The sequence below is a fragment of the Rattus norvegicus genome, chromosome 4 (genome assembly GCF_021556685.1).
Source record: "Rattus norvegicus strain SHRSP/BbbUtx chromosome 4, alternate assembly SHRSP_T2T, whole genome shotgun sequence".
NCBI lineage: Eukaryota > Metazoa > Chordata > Mammalia > Rodentia > Muridae > Rattus > Rattus norvegicus.
The window spans coordinates 67,214,675-67,229,974 of NC_141537.1; the positions used below are offsets into that span (position 1 = coordinate 67,214,675).

A 15,300-nucleotide genomic window follows, 5' to 3' on the forward strand; every position below is an offset into this window, starting at 1 on the left:
CTGTCTGTTCTGTGAGCGCTCAGCCAGGTCTGTTCTGTGAGCGCTCAGCCAGGTCTGTTCTGTGAGCGCTCAGCCAGGTTGTTTGGAATTTGGGCGGGATGAAAAAGGAGCTGACGAGCTCGGACTTCTCGCCCCGCAGCCCTGGAAGACGTTCCAAGGGTGTTAGGGGCCCGACTTTTCGGGGCCCAATCTGGGAGAGGAGAAAGATCCGGACTAACGGCACCTCTGTCTGTATTTTTGGCTTTCAGAGGGCCCCGGACCTTTGCCACCTCCATCTGACTTTTGCTTTCAGTTTGGTACCAAAGCCGTGCAGCACGCCTGTCTGTTGTTTGTTTGACTGTTGGTGTTGTTTGTTTTCTCTGTGTTCTAATCTTCCTTAGAACTAACATGGGACAGTCCCTAACAACGCCCCTAAGTCTCACTCTTGATCATTAGAAAGACGTCCACGACCGGGCACACAACCAGTCCGTCGAGGTTAAAAAAGGAAAATGGCAGACTCTCTGCACATCCGAGTGGCCCACTTTCGGAGCGGGATGGCCAGTGAATGGCACATTTAATAAGATCATTATTTTACAGGTTAAAGATCGGGTCGTCCACGGACATCCTGACCAGGTTTCTTATATTATCACTTGAGAGAGTCTCGCCTTAAAACTCCCCCCCTGGGCGGAACCCTTCGTGGACCCGAATTGGCCTCCCCTCAACCCCCAGCCTGTCCCCTCGGCCCCGCCCGGTCCGCCGGCCACGTCTTCCTCTCTCTACCTTTGTGAAATCAGAGCCTTCTAAGAAACCACTCCTCCCGGCAGACCCAAACTTCCCTCTCATAGATCTTCTCTCTGACAGGCCCGGCTGAAACGGAGGAGGCAGAGCCGCCGGCCAGATCAGTTGCCGGGCCACAGTCTGATAAGGGTTTCTCCCCTGTCGCAGGGAGATTGCGCAATAAGCACGAGGTGGTGCCAGATACAACCTCCCAGGCTTTCCCACTTAGACAGGGAACCGGTGGCCAGACCCAATACTGGCCGTTTTCAGCAGCTGACATTTACAATTGGAAACAAAACAACCCTTCTTTCTCCAAAGATCCGGTGGCACTCACCGACCTAATAGAATCTGTTTTACTTACCCACCAGCCTACTTGGGATGACTGCCAACAGGTCTTACAGGCCCTCTTAACCTCAGAAAAAAAACAAAGAGTGTTCCTAGAGGCCAGAAAGCATGTTCTGGGAGATGATGGGCGTCCCACCCAGCTGCCTGAGAAAATTGATGCTGCATTCCCACTTAAGAGACCAAACTGGGATTTTAATACAGCTGAAGGTAAGGGACACCTACGCCTTTATCGCCAGTTGCTTCTAGCGGGTCTCCGAGGGGCTATACGACGCCCTACTAATTTGGCTCAGGTAAACAGGAAGCAGGGGAAACTCCCTCTGCCTTTCTAGAGAGACTTAAGGAGGCCTACCGTATGTACACTCCCTATGACCCAGATGACCCAGGACAAATGACGAGTGTCTCTATGTCCTTCATCTGGCAGGCTGCTCCAGATATCAGGACTAAGTTACAGAGGTTAGAAAATTTACAGGGCTATACATTACAGGATTTACTTAAAGAAGCTGAAAAGATTTTTAATAAGAGAAAGAATTGAGTCGAATCTTGGCCGCCGTAGTTCAGGGCCAAGAAAGGAAGGGAGATAGGGGGGGAGCTCGAAAGGGGCTGAAGCTGGATAAAGATCAATGTGCCTATTACAAAGAGAAAGGGCACTGGGCCAAAGAGTGCCCCAAGAAGCCTGGCGGACCCCGAAAGCCTCGACCACGAACCTCCCTCTTGGCTCTAGATAAAGATTAGGGAGGTCAGGGCCAGGAGCCCCCCCCCCCCTGAGCCCAGGGTAACGCTTAAAGTTGGGGGGCAGCCGGTTACTTTCCTGGTAGACACAGGAGCCCAGCATTCAGTCCTCACCCAAGCTTCAGGACAACTCAGCGACCGGACGGCCTGGGTACAAAGAGCTACTGGTGAGAAACAATACCGATGGACTACGGGCCGCCGGGTTCAGCTGGCTACTGGTAAGGTGACCCATTCCTTCTTACATGTTCCGGACTGCCCGTACCCTCTGCTGGGCCGTGACCTGCTCACCAAACTAAAAGCACAAATTCATTTTGAGGAAGGAGGGGCCCAAATAACTGGCCCCCACGGAACTCCCCTTCAAGTTCTAACCCTATGAACCAGGACAGGACACTGGCTTGGACAGAGACTGGTGGGATGGGGTTGGCGCTCCAACAGCCCCCCTTAATTACAACTCCAGTCTCCATAAAACAATACCCCCTGTCACATGAAGCTTATCAAGGTATAAGGCCTCACATTACGAGGCTTCTGGATCAAGGCATCCTAGTCCCCTGCTGGTCGCCTTGGAATACGCCTCTTCTGCCTGTTAAGAAACCCGACACTAGAGATTATAGGCCAGTACAAGACTTGAGAGAGGTCAACAAGAGGATAGAAGATATTCATCCGACTGTTCCAAACCCTTACAATTTGCTCAGTAACTGTTCATCGATGAGAAACAGGGGTATGCTAAAGGGTCCTAACACAAAGGTTGGGACCCTAGAAACGCCCTGTGGCCTACCTGTCTAAGAAATTGGACCCTGTGGCCTCCGGCTGGCCACCGTGCCTAAGGATGGTGGCTGCTATTGCTGTCCTGATCAAGGATGCTAGAAAATTGACTTTGGGACAGCCACTCACCATCCTAGCACCCCACACAGTGGAGGCCTTGGTAAAGCAGCCCCCAGACCGCTGGCTCTCTAATTCTCACACCAAGCCTTGTTACTGGATGCAGAACAGGTTCAGTTTGGGCCCGTAGTCACCCTCAATCCTGCCACCTTGCTTCCTCTACCAGAGGAGGCAGAACAGCATGACTGCCTACAAATCCTCGCAGAAGTACATGGAACCAGGCCGGACCTATCGGACCAGCCTCTTCAGAATGCTGACCACACATGGTACACGGATGACAACAGCTTCTTGGCAGAGGGAGAGCGAAAGGCTAGAGCTGCGGTCACTACGGAGGACAAAGTGATTTGGGCGAAAGCCCTGCCTGCTGGTACCTCCGCACAACGGGCTGAACTCATCGCCTTGACTCAGGCGCTCAAGATGACAAAAGGTAAGAGGCTAAATATATATACAGACAGCCGTTATGCCTTTGCCACGGTACACATCCACGAGGAGATCTACCGGAGGCGGGGGCTGCTCACATCTAAAGATAAAGATATTAAAAATAAGGCTAAAATTCTGGCCCTCTTAGAAGCCCTATTCTTGCCCAAAAGACTGAGTATTATACATTGTCCAGGACACCAGAAAGGGCACAACCCAGAGGCACGAAGAAACCGGCTGGCCGATGCCACAGCTCGAGAAGCGGCCATGAGCAAATAAATCTTGCCCTTAAATAGCCCAGACCAACCCACGCCCCCACTAATGGGACAAACCAGTTGGGTTTATGCCCATGAGGACATAGAGCTCCTAAAAAAAATGGGGGCCATCTACCACCCTCAACTAAAACAGTGGGTCTACAAAGGATGCCAATAAAAATGACTTTTAAATTGATCTCCTTTTTACATAAATTAACCCATTTGGGGTTTAAGAAGATGACTAGATCGAGAAGAGATAAATCTGTGTTTTTTAAATCGGGACAAAGCGATACAAAAGGTGACTGAGAGTTACAAAGCGTGCGCTCAGGTTAACCCGAGAAGGACCATGATTGGACAAGGAGTTCATCCTAGGGGACACCGTCCCGACATCCATTGAGAAATTGGTTTTACTAAAATTAAACCAGGTATATATGGATACAAGTATCTCCTAGTGTTTGTAGACACCTTCTCAGGATGGGTCGAAGCCTTCCCCACAAAGCATGAGACTACAAAAATGGTCACCAAGAAGCTCCTCGAGGAAATCTTTCCCAGGTATGGCATGCCTCAAGCGTTGGGGTCGGACAACGGGCCCGCTTTCGTCTCCCAAGTAAGTCAGTTGGTGGCCAAATTGCTGGGGATTGATTGGAAATTACATTGTGCCTATAGACCCCAGAGTTCAGGTCAGGTAGAACACATAAATAGAACAATTAAGGAGACTTTATCCAAACTTACGCTTGCAACTGGCTCAAAGGATTGGGTGGCCCTCCTTCCCCTAGTTCTATATCGGGCCCGGAAAACCCCGGGCCCCCATGGTCTAACTCCTTTTGAAATAATATATAGAGCACCACCCCCATTTGTCCATTTCTTTGATTCAAACATTGCTGATTTTGCTGACAGCCCTTCTCTGAGGGCCCATTTACAGGCCCTACAGATTGTGCAGAGAGACGTCTAGAGACCTTTGGCCGCTGCTTACCAGGACAAGCTTGAACATCCGGTGGTGCTACACCCGTTCCAGATTGGAGATACCGTGTGGGTGCGCAGACACCAGACCAAGAATCTCGAGCCACGGTGGAAAGGACCCTACACCGTCCTCCTGACTACCCCGACCGCCCTAAAGGTAGACGGAGTCGCGGCTTAGATCCACGCATCACACGTCAAGACAGTCCGGTCTGAGGAATTGCAACACTACACCCCAGACATGGAGAGTTCAGCGCACTCCAAACCCCTTAAAGTTAAAACTCCTATGTGGCTCCTCCTAGTCCTTTTGTGGCCTAGAGTCAGTGGGGGAATAAGCCCCCACCAGACAGAAATTTCTTGACCAAGTCGAGTGAAAGATTTCACTCAAAGTTAGCAAAAAATGGGGGAATGAAAGACCCCAGCTTAGCAGCAGTAACGCCATTTTGCAAGGCTGTACTTAAGATGACTGGTTCAGGGAAAGGTTAGAACACTGAGTACACAGCGGCTGCCAAGCAAGATATGTTTGGTTGAAGGCCTGGCAACAGGACGACTTCGGTTGAGCACCTGACAATGAAAAAAAAGCCCCGGGAGAGGTCCCACACCCTGGTGGGGGGCCGAGTCAGTCGTTATGTTCCAAGAAGGTAGCTAAGAAACTTGCCCCCGGGCTGAACCCTTGGGGGCCGAGTCAGTCCTTATGTTTCAGGAAGGTAGCTAGGAAACTTGCCCCCGGGCTAAACCCTTGCCATATTAGAATCCACCAATTATATCCCTGTAACCATGCATCTGCTTCTGTATGCTTGCTTCTGCTCCCCAAAATCCTATAAAAGCCCATCCTTGGTTCCGTGGGGCGCGCCAGTCCCCCGAGTGACTGAAGCGCCCGCAGGTGCCTGTGCCTGTGTATCCCGACAATAAACCAAATCCTCTTGCTGATTGCATCCTGTGGTGTCTCGGTCTGGTCTTTGGAGTTGGAGGGTCTCCATCCCGAGGGAAAGTTCTCCCTGAGAGCTTTTCATTTGGAAGCCTTCTTTTTAGGGTAGGCTACTACTCAACTAGCAAATATTTATATACATATGTTCCTGTCCTGTGTCCACTCCATCATAGGGGGCATGGCCGCTCCAGGAGGCAGTATTCCAGAAGTGACCTTGCTTACCCCCAACCGGGCAGATGTTGGGTTGTAGGGAACCCTTGGGATACCGTTCCATGGGTGGGGAAGCACAGTCTGAGGTGCTAGACAGCCAGAGCTGGCTTGGGGGTCTTTGGGTCTGTAACAAGGCTGGGCCATCTGGTTCTCAAGCTCTTGGACACCCAGGGGCTGCTGGATGCCTCGGAAGAGCTGAAAACGAAGTGCCGCCCCGCCCCCCGTGCCCCCCCCCCCAGCTAGCTCTAGCCTAGGACCAAGATAGAAAAGAGGGGGCCTCTAGCTGGTCCCACTGGGAGTCTCTTTGGCTTGACAGTGGCGACTGTGGCTCTACAGGCAAAGGCCTTCTTCATGGCTCTGCATGGTGGATCCCAATGAAAAGAGGCGTCCATAATTTTAAGGCATTTATTGTTATGGTGGAAAATAGATGAGTAAAACCACACTCCACTTCTCAGGGTGGGCCTAAGATTAAATGCCTTTTGAAAGGAGGAGTGTCTGGAAAGGAAAGATTGTTGGCTAAGCCCTCCAGGCCTTTAGGTACCTGATTAAAATGGAGATCTGTCTTGAGATCACAGGTCATGTCATCTACATGTGGAAGGGTTTGGGACATTGCCCTTATGTGACTGATGGCCACAAATCTATGGGGGACTGTGACTAGTGACAGGGGCCTGGTACCTGGGAACAGATGAAACTCCTACTGTCCCTTCCGGGTCTGTGGAGTTTCTAGCCTTAGTTCAACTAGAAGCCAGGTTGTCTTTCAGGGTCCCACATATTCCCGGTTTTATTTCTGTATAATCTATTTCTAAATTATCCCCTGGCTGTTGACCTCTGATTCTGGTTCCTAGAGTGGCTCCTTGATTGGGGCCTGAGGAGTTCACAGCCTGGCACTTGGCATAGTCTGAGATTACCTGATCAACAAAATGTCCTAAGTCAAACATTTTGTACCTTTGCCCTCATAGCAATTCCTTCACTTTTTGGTGATTGGGAGTGAAGCTTGATGAATCTGAAAAATAAGTTGCTTGGCAAACTCTTAGGTGGGATCGAGCAGCCTTCAGAGGTCAGCAACCATCCACCTCCTCTGTAAACTCCTTGGTGTTTTGCCTAAAGTCCTTTGGCTTCAGCAGTATATTCAGGGATGGCTAGTAGTGTAGAGGGCAGCAAAGCTACCAAGATGTTGGCAGTGGAAGCTTGGGTGGCCTTCCTTTTAGCTTTATCAGCTAGCCTGTATCTTTGGGCTATTTCTGATGATCCCTTCTGATGCCTGGGGTAGTGAATTATGGCCATTTTGAGAGAAAGCCATAATGCTTCCAATAGGGCAAACATTCCTTCCTTACTTTTGATGTCTTTTTTCTGGGCAGTTCTGATGCTTTGATTAAGAATCTGCATGTGAACACCAAAGTCCCTGTTCCCCAACTGGTTCTTGATCGATCAATAAAGATGTTAATGGTCAATGAGCTTTGTGAAAGAAGCGGGGCTTACAGTTTTCTGCAGGCAGGCTAGCAGACACAGGCAGGAGTTTCACCATGTCTCAGAGGGAAAAAGAAACATTAGCCATGTGAGATCTAGGGTAGACTGGCCATTGGCCGCTTCCCTGATTGAGCCTGGGTTAGCAGGCAGGAGGTTAGAAATGCAAATTTAGGGTGCTGAACTAGTACTAAAGATAACTGAACAACTAAAGTTGAGGGCAGATTCAGATGTGCTGAGCTGGGAATGAAGAGAAGGTGTGATAGCCAAGGAAGGCTGAGAAGAGCCTGACCATTGAACCAAAGCATATAAAAATAAGCTAATGTGTGCATGCCTTTAATCTGAGGATCTGGGAACCTGGGCTGGGCTGGTAGACCAGTCTGCCCAGAGCTTAAAGCAGTGTAGTAGGAACTAAGTGCTACATTTTCCTTCAGTAGTCAATAATCCTATCTGTTGTCAGGGTAAATGTTAGCTATGGCTCCTTTGGCCAGTTTTAAAGTCTAGGTTAGAGCTTTAGTTCAGCTTTCTGGGCTGAAGTTCCTGGCCGCAAAGCAGTTGCCTAAATAACAGAGTCCAAGTCCACCACCACCACCCCTGCATAAGTGATTCCATTCTGGATAAAGTTTTTCCCATTCAGGGAGGAGATACATTCTGCGTCTGGCCAGGGTATGTCAGTCAAGTCCAGCGTGATATTCTAGGTGTGCTCCAGAACTATAGAGCAATCGTGCTGCATATGGGTAGCAGGTTTATAGACTGGCCATCCTTGGGCCACCAGGTCCAGCTTCTTAGATAAATAAGTCACAGATCTTTTCCATGGTCCCAAAGTTTGAGTGAGTATCCCCTTTGCTATTCCCTTTCTCTGATCCACATACAGGTGGAAAGGTTTATGAATGTCCATGAGGGTCACAGCTGCTGCCTCCACAGAGGCTCTTCCTAGAGCCTTAAAAACCATTTCCATCTCAGGAGTTCATTCTCTTCTTGGCCCCTGGTGGCCTCATATAACGGTTTCGCTATCTCAGTGAACCCTGGCACCTAGAGTCTACAAACCCAACATATCCCCAAAATTCCCATGTTTGCCTTTGGGTTGATGGAACTGGGATGTTAAGGATGGTTTGCTTCTGGCATTTCTGACAGTAAGCATAGGCCTGTTCACCTAGAATATGGACCCTCAGATAGGTGACCTCAAATTGACAAAGCTGAGCCTTCTTAGCAGACACTCAGTAGCTTAGTTAACTTGACTCCTGTAGGAGTCTCCCAGTGACCTCCTGGCATGTCTCCAAGTCAGGGGTCCCACAATCAATATGCCATCTCCATACTGGAGCACAATTATTTGGGGGTGGGCCTAATGGTACTCACCCAAGTCCTCATGCAAAGATGGTGGGTGAGGGGTTGGGGATTTAGCTCAGTGGTCGAGGGCTTGCCTACGAAGCGCAAGACCCTGGGTTCGGTCCCCAGCTCCGAAAAAAAAGAACCAAAAAAAAAAAAAAAAGATGGTGGGTGAGTTCTTGAATTCTTGAGGCAAGCATGTCCAAGTCAGTTGTCCCTTGAAGCCTCTTTCCAAGTCTTGTCATTCAAAGGCAAATAGAGGCTGTCTTTTGGGTGCCAAAGGCAGATTGCAAAGCCATTCAGTGTCTGAAGCTTCCAAGAATGTCAGGGGCAGATTGGTTAACAAAAGCTAGTTCACAGCTGACAGGTGCTCTCTGGCTTCTGGGTCAAAAGCAGTGTGTAGGTTCTATAAGCTTCAAAAAGTTTTTCTAGATGTTCCTTGGGGGTTCTCATTCTTTCCCTGCATCACCTGGCTCACCTTAGATAAATCTGTGGGCTTTCTGGCTACCACTCAGAGGCCCCCCCCATCACAATCTGGTGATAGACCTGAGCCTCTCCTTACCTTCAGCAATGCTAAAATCCCAGTCAGGTCGAGTCAGAGGAAAGGCTGCATCGATATTAGCCTGGACTTGAGTGGGCAGCCGTTTGTTCCTGGAACCAATTTCCAGGCAGCTCCCATGAGCCTCTCTCTCTTCGCTGTCATGAAGAGGACCTGGAGCAATTGTTGGCAGTCATCCCAGGTGGGCAGGTGAGTCAGCATGATTGAGTCTAGAAGACCTGTGAGAGCTGAAGGTCTTTCTAAAAATGGGGGTTCTGCAACTTCCAACTGTAAAGATCTTTACTAGCAAATGACACATATGTCATGAACTGTCTTCCCTGTGCATCTGAGGGTCCTGTAGCCTAGACGGGTAAGACCATAGTAGAGTTGGACCTCTGGGCAGTACAGGCCCAAGTGTGAGGTGGACTCCATGTGAAATCAGGAGAGTCAGGGGCTGTCCCTCCCTCTAATTGTGCTCACTGGGCAGGGGCAGCCAGGGCAGTAGCAGGAATATAAGGGGGACAGAGATCTTCTTCAGGAGCAGAAAGAGGGAGCAAGGCAGAGGGGCCAATGCTGACTCTCCTTTAGAGGAAGAAGGATGGGGAGCAGAGAGATCCTATAGCACTTTGTCTGGGTAACCTCAGGCCCCATAAACTAAACCTTCACCTTATAAATGATGGTGAGATGGAGAGTTCCCTTCTCAGGCCATAGGTGGGTCACTCGTTCCTGCAAAAGATAGTTTGTGGGAACAAACAACGAGATCTAAGTCCTCTGTGACTCTGCAAAAGTTCTTAAAATGGTTGAGGACCAGGTCCAGTGGGATGCTTTGTGCTTGTCCTACCCTAGGAATCAAAGAAAAATTTGTATGAGAGGACAAAAAGCACAAAAGGAATACACACAGAGAGCCATGGAAAGACCCTAAAAAACAATAAACAACCAGAAGCCTGTCTCAGATGGTCTTCTTCCCTGTGCATGGGAGGACCATAATAGACTCAAAGAGTTTCTAGAATCCAGATGAGAACTAGTAAGTTCTCCTGCTTTTCATGTGTGTTGGGATTGTTCTCCATTGTCCCTGGCTGGCTGACAAAATACATATTCACTTTGTCCCTCTCAGCCTGCAAATGAAACCCAAAACAGAAACACAGAGATAAACAAGACAACAGATAACTGGGCACCTGGACTTACTAATTGGAAAAACACTCCACTATTTGGGTTAGGGGGTCTCCAGAAAATCCTAGACAAGAACCCTCAAATGTAAGGGTCCATGATACCCTAGACTCAAATAGTAAGTAAACTAAAAGAGTGTTTTATTCGCAGAAGTCTAACATGCTGGGGTCTCCCATTTCCAAGATAGAGAAACCCCAAAATGAGATCACAGGCAGGTTTAATTTAAAGCACATTAGGGTAATTTCAATGTAGATGACCTCTATCTTAATCTGTTCAGCCCATCTCTAGGGACATTCCACACGAATCATCACTGGGATAAGGGTGCTAGAAACTGTTGCAGGGGAAGTCTGGAAACTGATGCTGACCCATTGTCCTTGCATCAGGTCAGGTAGTGGGGCAGTGTCTGATGGCAGGGCAGTTTCTGACTAGCAGGAGACTCCCACTATCTTGCTCAGTCACCAGGACTGAGTCTTTTTCTTCTCTTTTCTGGTGTTCCTTGTCTCTGAAGTATTCCACCTCTACCTGTGATCTCTCCAGTAGCCCTGCTAATTCTTTTGGAAAGGAGAGAGTAGAGTACCCTCCCCCCACCTCATTTCAGCCACTTTTTATTTCTCAGGCTCCTCCATTTCTACCCACAAATTTTCTAATTTCTCAGCCAGTCTTTCAATCTTTTTTTAAAACAAGGAAGAAAAAGAAAAACAGAAAGTACCCTCTGGTAGCATATCAGAGGATATCCTAGTGCTACAAGCCACAATAAACTTGTTTACAGGCCTATTTAAAAAAAAGAATTCATTTCTTCATGCCTGCCATTTCCTGCCATGGTATTTGAAATCGTTTTCCATTTTTATTCTCAACTTTCCAATTCCATGTTGAGATGCCCCTTGTCGCTGGGTTTTGCTATTTGGTGGGCTCTTCTTTTTGCCACCCATTTCCTCACCCCCATTTCCCCTCTTATCATTAGCTAGGAGAGAAATAAAGTAGAGGGGAGAGAGAGGTGGAAGAGAAAAAGTGATATTTGAATCTAATTTTTTCTCTTCTTGTTCTTCTTTGATCATTACTATTAAGAAACTGCAACCATCTCTGCTGAAATGACCACCAACCACCAACCCGGCCTCTTGGGGCCCTAGCTTTTATATGACCTCTGAAGAGTTCCTAGAATTCCAAACACCACATGATCACAGAAACTATTTGCAGCTGGGAAAACCACACCTCTACTAGAGCATGAGGCAAATCATAGACACCTGATATGAAGCAGCCCCATATCCCCCCCCACACACACACACACGGATTTAAAATAAAAACACATTCTTAAAAATATTTCTGCATTTTTTCAAAGAAACAAAAATTCCAGAATTCTCACTACAGGGGTAGACTTTGAGGTTTCAAAAGCGAAAGCCAGGCCCGGTGGCTCTCCTGTGGATCCAGAGATAGAATTCTCAACTACTTCTCCACCAATATGTCCGCCTGTGTACTTACCATACTCCCTGCCATGATGACAATGAACTAAACCTTTGAATCTGTAAGCATGCAACTGTCCCGCGCGCAACAGTGAGTTGTCAGACAATTTACACTGAAATCACTCACTGATTTTAAGTAGAAAAACCTGTCTCTAATAAAGCATTAAGTAATTGAAATCAATTGTAAACCACAAGCCACACATTGGCTATCAGTATGTGAAATGAAAGTTTGATTTAGAAACAGTGGCTAAACTACAGAATTTAATAATCTGTGTTGAAGCAATAGAAACTCAAGAGAATAAACAAGTGATCCAATCATACATGTAGCCTTTTCATTAAATGAACCACCTATAAATACAGTAAGCGCATTTCCTATGGGTTGTATGCACAAATATACAGGAAGTACAGAAGCATGTAAAGAGTAAAATTATCAATTTTGTCTGAAAAATTTGTACATGTAATAGGCCAAATATCAGTATTTTGTAGTAACCAATTAACTGTTGTTTGGAATAAGATATGTTTTACCAGGTTTCTTTTCAAACTACTTCCATGACTTTAGTCCACAACTCTGTACTAACACAGCTGAAGCTTTATCTCCAATGTGCATAACAAAGGCCTAAGTCCTCTGGTAGGGTGAGGTACTTGGCCAATTAACATATCCTTAGAAGCTTAAAATTAGCTTCAAATATTCTTATGTGGAGTAGTGTAACAGCTACTCACCAAATATCAAAGCTCATTTTGAGAGCAAAGGTTTGTAGTAAAAATTTCTAAATACATTGAAAGATTTAAGTTCTAACTTCTTACACTGAAGAAGCAACAAAATTACCTAATATAAGGCTGCTAGCAATCCTCTAAATCTATCCTGAAATGGCAGTTGGAGTAAGTAAACTGGCTGTAATGTTCTCACAAGTTCCAAAACCTCATCAATCCTTCGTAAATCTTGTAACAATCTCTACCTGTATGATTTTTCCTTAATTAAAAATAAGTTTGAGTTAGTCAATGTAACACTGGCAATCCTAAATCACAATCTTTAAGTTCTCTTTGTAACACCAGAACACAGCCACAAGGTCACCTGAGTTCTGAGTACGTGACTAGGCAGCTGTCCTTAGGGCAGTGGAAATTAGCATAAAAATACTGATAGCTTCAGGGCAAACCACAACTTTGGAAAGCAAAACTCGCTAGGCAACTGTTCTTGGGGCAGTGAAATTAGCATTAAAATACAGATACAAAGTTTGACTGCCAATTCTTATATATGAACGCACGACAGTGCGGTCTCCAATACCTCAACAAAGAGACAATGTCCTAAATTCTTTTAGAAGCCTGGTTTCTAGGATAATAATTCCATAAAAATATTATTTCAATTTAGACCTGTTTCCCTAGGTTGTCCCATGTCACACGCTATCTAGAATGACTCCATCCAGATTACCAGCTTTATGTCAACTTTCTGTTACCAATATTATACCCTTTTAACCATATCCAATAACTTGAAAGCCAATAGTCCATAACCAAGGCAAGTAGACCATATTTATACATTTAAAACCAATGAGTAACAAAATTGAAGTGGCTACACATATCTTTAATATTTAGACCAAACACCATTTTTACCTTTTTAGCTATGATTTTAAGAGAAGCACCTTGTCACCTGTTGAGTCAAATAATAAGTCAGGGATCTCTCTAAGAGAAACAGCTATCAACTCTTGTATCGAAGAAGCTGAGAAGCTGTTGGCGCCTTTAAGATCAGCTCGTGTAGACGCTTAGCCTCTGGGCAGCTTCTCCAGCTAATCTAGACACCTGGCTCCAGGCACAGGGGTCCAAAGACCTGATTGAAACTGTTTTTTATTCATTTGTTCCCTTTTGAAACGAGTTAAAACCAAGTCAAGGTGTCAATGACCGGCAGATAAAGTTTTTACCATTTTTTCTTTTGAACATGAAACATAAAACATTTAAACAACAAGAAATAAAAACCACAGACATACACTGACAGACATGGGGATATCCTGGTGCACCAGAGACAAACAATAGACAAAGAGGGAAAAAACCAGATGGTGTTCACCATGACTATCCACTCGAGTGGAGTCGATATGGGCGATGGATTGTCTCAATTCCTGGACTAGTCCACCAACGTATTGAAACCCAATTCCTGTAAGATACTGAGATATATTATCTGAGCAGAATGACTGACATTTGCCAATGGTATGGAAGTGAAACACAGCCCTGAATATATTTACTCACAACCCAATTACATTAACTCCATCAGGCTGTGCACGGGCACTGAGATGTCCTTTTGTTTGATTCTCCTGAATAAATTTTCAGGTGGTCTGCCTCTATCAAACCTAATCAGTATGACTCTGCAAAGCCGGAGCTTAAGCCCACTTCTTACAGGCACAAAGACAAAATTTTTCTCCCAAAATGTTGTGTTCCTTTTATCTCCTCCCTTCTCCTCACCCGGGGCGTTCTTTCCCCAATCTTTCGCCTCTGGCGGTGGTAAGACCGCAGAGGGGCCTGGTGTTTGAGATCGATCAGGATCCTTTTCTCGTTGCAACTTTTTACTACCCTCTGTTTCTGACACGCTTCGCCCTTCCCCCAACACTCTCCGCTTTGCTGTTACAGCTGGGCAGTTCCCACGCGACCTCTGACGCCATTTGGCGGTAACTAGAAACTCAAAGGTCAATAGAAACAACCCAAGAAATATGCTGCCAGAGCAACCATAGCGGCTCCTGCCGCGTCCGGCAGAGGACTGAGCTGGAACAGATCAAGGCTAAACAGTCTCTCAGAGTCTTACCCGCATCCCACAGCTTCTGGACTTCGTCCATGAAACGGAGCCTCCTCTTGGCACCAGCGATGATGTAGCTTTTTTGTCCTGGGTTCTCAGCACCAAATGTCCCGCGTGCGACTTCCTGCCGGCAAGAAATACGCGGGTACATAGAAATCCTTACTGTGACCAACTTTATTAATCTTAGAAGAGGAAGCGCCCGCCGCGCCAACATGGCACGCTTATAAACACCCTAGTGCGGCGCATCCACACCTGATTGGTTGTTTACCCATGATCTCATAAGGCACGCCCTGGAGTGGGCAAAGACCTGGCATGAAGGCACTCTTGCACATGCGCACAGTTAACTTCCTGAAAGGGAGCCAGCTGGCACGGCGAAGGCTGGCGCCATCTTGTAATGGCAGAGGCTATCCTGGCCTTCCACGTGGGGCGCAGTGGAAGCCAGCACCATCTAGTGGTGGCGAATGTTATTGCGGCCCTCTACAAGCAACAATTAAATATTTTCTTTTATAAGAGTTGCCATGGTCATGGTGTCTCTTTACAACAACAGAACAGCAACACCACACCCAAATGTTCAGTTAGTGCTGAGTTTGAGAAACCCTGAAGGAATTGGCCTGTTTTCTAACCTCACACTATCCTGATTACAGTAGGTTTAGGGCAAGAGTTGCGATCAGTTAATATGAGTTCTTCTACAAAATTGTTTAGCAAATCTAATTTATTTGCTTTTTTCCTATGTGTCAGGTTCAAAGGACACCACATTGCCCCTACCCAAACAGTGCAGGCCCACTGACTTGGTCCAAAATTGAATCTAGGCTGAGCTCCGTATGAACTGTAGGAGAATTTCTGGTGGTTAGATAAAAGTCAATATTCCTCAAGAACTTGTAAAACCAATTGCCATCTTCCAGAAAGAGTTGGTTCCCTCACCTCTGGCAGAAAGGAACTGTAGTGCCTATCAACAAGTCCATGCTGGCCCCTCTGGGCTCCCTCAGTATCACAAATACCTACTATACATTTCAGAATCTATGCTAGCATCCTAGCCTTCTCACCTCCTTCTCTAACCTCTACCCTAAATCTCTCCATCCTTTCCCTCCAGCACAAGCTCT

At 46.8% G+C, this 15,300-nt stretch overlaps 2 long non-coding RNA genes across 2 annotated transcripts in view; both read left to right on the top strand.

Moving 5' to 3' along the window:
* The first annotated feature begins 827 nt into the window (after nt 1-827).
* The window catches only part of LOC148006257 (uncharacterized), a 282,744-nt gene continuing 268,271 nt past the window's right edge, over nt 828-15,300 (top strand). The window contains exon 1 of the long non-coding RNA XR_015686483.1: nt 828-1,187. This is a non-coding gene — a long non-coding RNA (uncharacterized LOC148006257). The remainder of the gene's footprint in view (nt 1,188-15,300) is intronic.
* LOC134486755 (uncharacterized) lies at nt 2,388-5,084 on the top strand. The gene is made up of 2 exons (XR_015686485.1): nt 2,388-3,136; nt 4,278-5,084. It is a non-coding gene; the product is annotated as an uncharacterized LOC134486755 (long non-coding RNA).